General features: G+C 45.8%; 1 pseudogene; it reads left to right on the forward strand.

Annotated features, from left to right (window-relative positions):
- Positions 1 to 3441: 3441 nt before the first annotated feature.
- On the forward strand, positions 3442 to 4059 carry LOC108296906 (annotated as a pseudogene).
- Positions 4060 to 4415: the final 356 nt, after the last annotated feature.

Raw genomic sequence — 4415 nt, forward strand, 5'->3', positions numbered from 1 at the left:
AAAAAAAAAAAAAAAATACTAAAGATTAGCCAGGCTTGTTGGCACATGCCTGTAGTCCCAGCTACTCAGGAGGCTGAGGCAGGAGAATCACTTGAACCCAGGAGGCAGAGGTTGTAGTGAGCCGAGATTAGGCTACTGCACTCCAGCCTGGGCAACAGAGAGAGACCCCCATCTCAAAAAAAACAGAAAAGAAAAGGGAAAAAAAACATCTCACACAGGCCATGGGCCATGCATGCTAGGGTAAAACTGTGAATTCAAAAGTCTAAACTTGCTGGAGCTCGACGTGTTCCTTCTATCTTTCTTTGCTCCTTCTTGATTTCAAATTTTTTCTATCTTCCCCAGAAACTGGGCCCCCCAGGTCTAGAGACTGGGATTTTCTGGTTGGGCAAATGGCCCCTCTACAAGGCAATTTCAAAAGCCACTCTCCATTCCGCACCAAGTGGTGGAATTACCATTTCAGCCAGGCATGATCCCAGATCCTGAGGATTAACTTGGTGGTGTTTGAATGATACCTACCGGTTACGCCCTGGGGTTTGGCTGTCTCCCTTGTCTTTATCTGTCAATGTCAGCATCAAATTAGGGAGAGAAACAAAATAGGACAAGCCAAGGGCAGTCTTTCTGGGAGTTATGCCAGGCTGGCAAGATGAAACAGACAGGGCAATGTGCTGGCAGGTCACGACTGGGTCAGATGATAGAGAAATGGGGTGTCCGCAGGGACATACATGGGACTTTGGGTTCAGAGGACTAAACTAAGGTCAGAAGTTGGGGAGATGAATAGGAGTCCGTGTTGAGAAATCCATACTGGGTATGATGGTGTGGTCTGAGCATGAGAGACAGGCCAGCCACAGAGAGGAACAGAATCAAAATGCAACTCCCAGGCCGGAAGCTGGAAAAAAAAAATGGAGTGTGTGAATAATAATCACACGTTTCATTCATTGGTTTTTAACCCTGTCAACTCCTTCAGAGCCACAGGGCCCTGCAGATACTCCTGTCCCATCTTACAGTCACTTCCAGGCAACCAGAGGGATTCTCAAGGGATGACCTCACAAATGGCTGCTGTGGCCGCAAGGAACATGTGCTTTTGCCCTGCCTGCCTCTCCATGCACGACCTGCCTCCCAGGTGCTCAGGCAAGGTGCCGCGTGCCCGGATGGCTGCAGTACCCTCTGTGGTACTGACCCTGGTGTCTAGAACATTGCCCAACACATAGTAGGCACTTGACAAATATTTGTGGAATGAGGAATGATCCAGGCAAGAGAAGAAGAGAATTAAGACAATGGCAACAGCAATGGGGAAGAAGAGATCCATTGGGAAAACATATAGGAGAGGGAAGCAGTGATATTAGATGAGCAATTAGATGTAGAAGGTAAGGGGATGGAGGCTGACACCAAGCTTGAACGCCTGCAGGGATAGGGACGCCATTCCCCACAACAGTGAGCACAGGAAAGGGGCAGGCCTGGAGGGAAAGATGGTGAGTTCGTGTGGACCTGATGCGTGTGAGAAGTCCATGGGATGTCCAAATGGAGATGTCCAGCAAAGGGTTAGAAATATAGGTCTGGAGCATCAGAGGAAGGAGGAAACTAAAGATTTGAATCTGGAAGGAGTCAGCAATGTGCAATTGAGCCTGTGGAAGAGAATGACATCACTGGAAGAAAACATTAGAGAAAAGTTTGCAAACTAAAATGCTTTCAGGGACCAAGAAAATAATGTAGTTGAGTAAAGTAGCTCAGATCACAACTATAAAGAGTGGTGGTTAGTGCAGTGAGAACTCAAAATAATACATCCCTTCTTTTTTTTTTTTTTTTTGAGACGGAGTTTCGCTGTTGTTGCCCAGACTGGAGTGCAATGGCATGATCTCGGCTCACCGCAACCTCCGCCTGCTGGGTTCAAGCAATTCTCCTGCCTCAGCCCCCCGAGCAGTTGGGACTACAGGCACGCACCATCATGCCCAGCTAATTTTTGTATTTTTAGTAGAGATGGGGTTTCACCATGTTGACCAGGATGGTCTCGATTTCTTGACCTCGTGATCCACCCGCCTCGGCCTCCCAAAGTGCTGGGATTACAGGCTTGAGCCACCGCGCCCAGCCTAATACACCCCTTCTTAAAAGACATTCATATTAAACAGTATTTAAACATTATGGGGGCCAAGCAAAACAGGTCTTGAACTCAAGTGGGCCACTCATGTGAGGTCTTTAACGTAGAATGAGACGTTTCCCTCTGCTACTAGGCTCTGAGAACACCAACATTTAATGGGCAGGCATAGATTAAAGAGTTTGCAAGTGAGTCTGATGAGGAGCAAGAAAAGAGGCAGGGTAAACCTAGGAAGAGTCACGGTGCAGAGTCAAAGAAGAAGTCAGCATTATCAAACACTACCGATAGGTCAAACGGAGCAGAGTCCGAAAGCGTTCCTGGATTTAGCCGGAAGGAGTTCACCGATAGCATGAGCAGGAACAATGACAGCAGGAAGGGAGTAGAAGAAAAAAGCCAGGCACAATTTGATGAGAAATCAATGGAAAATGAGGATGTGGCAACAGTAAGAGGATAGACCATTCTTTCAAGAAGTTCATCGGTGAAGGAAAGAGGATGGAGACCCAGCAATTTCATTCTGGATATGCAACATAATAAAAAAAATGTTATTAGTAGCCTTATTTATTTATTTTATTATATTTTTTTGAGACAGAGTCTTGCTCTGCCACCCAGGCTGGAGTGCAGTGGTGCAATCTTGGTTCACCGCAACTTCCACCTCCTGGGTTCAAGCGATTCTCCTGCCTCAGCTTCCCAACTAGCTGGGATTACAGGCACCCGCCACTGTGGGCAGCTAATTTTTTGTAATTTTAGTAGAGAAGGGGTTTCACCATGTTGGCCAGCCTGGTCTTGAACTCTTTTATTTATTTATTTATTTATTTATTTAAGACAAGGTTTTACCATGTTGGTCAGGCTGGTCTTGAACTCCCAACCTCAGGTGATCCGCCCACCTTGGCCTCCAAAGTGCTTGGATTACAGGCGTGAGCCACCACGCCCGGCCATGAACTCTTGACCTCAAGTGATCCACCCACCTTTGCCTCCCAAAGTACTAGTATTACAGGCATGAGCCATGGCACCCGGCCAGCTTTATTATTTATTTATTTATTTACTTTTTGAGACAGGGTCTCACTCTGTCACCCAGGCTGGAGTGCAGTGGCGTAATCTCGGCTCACTGCAACCTCCGTCTCCCAGGTTCAAGTGACTCTCCTGCCTTAGCCTCACGAGTGAGGCTGGGACTATAGGTGTGCACCACCACACCCAGCTAATTTTTGTATTTTTAGTAGAGACGGGTTTTGCCATGTTGAACAGGCTGGTCTTGAACTCCTGGCCTCAAGTGATCCACCAGTGTCAGCCTCTCAAAGTGTTGAGATTACAGGCGTGAGCCACTGTACCTGGCTGATAGTAGCTTTAATCACAATAGCTAAAGACCAGAAATTACCCAAATATTCAACAACAGTAAAATAGATAAATAAATTGTGATATAGTCACACAGTAGAATATTACACAGCAAATAAAAAAACATGACTATCACATGCAATGCGTAGATGAATCCACAGATACAACGTTAAGTAAAAGAAGCCAGACATACTTTTTCTTTCTTTCCAGCATTCAAGATGTCGAAGCGGGGACAGGGTGGGTCCTCTGGTGCGAAATTCCGGATTTCCTTGGGTCTTCCAGTAGGAGCTGTGATCAACTGTGCTGAGAACACAGGAGCCAAAAACCTGTATATCATCTCCGTGAAGGGGATCAAGGGACGGCTGAACAGACTTTCTGCTGCTAGTATGGGTGGCATGGTGATGGCCACAGTCAAGAAAGGCAAACCAGAACTCAGAAAAAAGGTACATCCAGCAGTGGTCACTCAACAACGAACATCATGCCGGAGAAAAAAATGGCATGTTTCTTTATTTTGAAGATGATGCAGGGGTCAAGGTGAACAATAAAAACGAGATAAAAGTTCTGCCATTACAGGACCAGTAGCAAAGGAGCGTGCAGACCTGTGGCCCCCGCTTGCACCCAACGCTGGCAGCATTACCTGACTCTCCAGTGTATTTGTAAAAATTTTAAACACTTTAAAACCATTAAAAAATGAAAAAAGAAAGAAACCAGACACAAAACAGTAGATACTGAATTATTTTGTTATATGAAGTTCATGAACAGGCAAAACTAATCTACGGTCAAATAATGTTTGCCTTTGTGGAAAGAAAGTTAACTGAGAAGAGACACAAGGAACTTAGCTAGGAAACTGGAATATTCTGTATCTTGGATTTGGGTGGTGGTTCCACAGGCATATGCCTATGTAGAAATTATTTAAGCTGTACACTTTTTTTTTTGGGAAGAAGTCTTGCTCTGTTACCCAGTCTGGAGTGCAGCAGCACGATCCCAGCTCACTGCA

The sequence above is a fragment of the Cebus imitator genome, unplaced genomic scaffold, assembly GCF_001604975.1.
Source record: "Cebus imitator isolate Cc_AM_T3 unplaced genomic scaffold, Cebus_imitator-1.0 Scaffold751, whole genome shotgun sequence".
NCBI classification, from domain to species: domain Eukaryota; kingdom Metazoa; phylum Chordata; class Mammalia; order Primates; family Cebidae; genus Cebus; species Cebus imitator.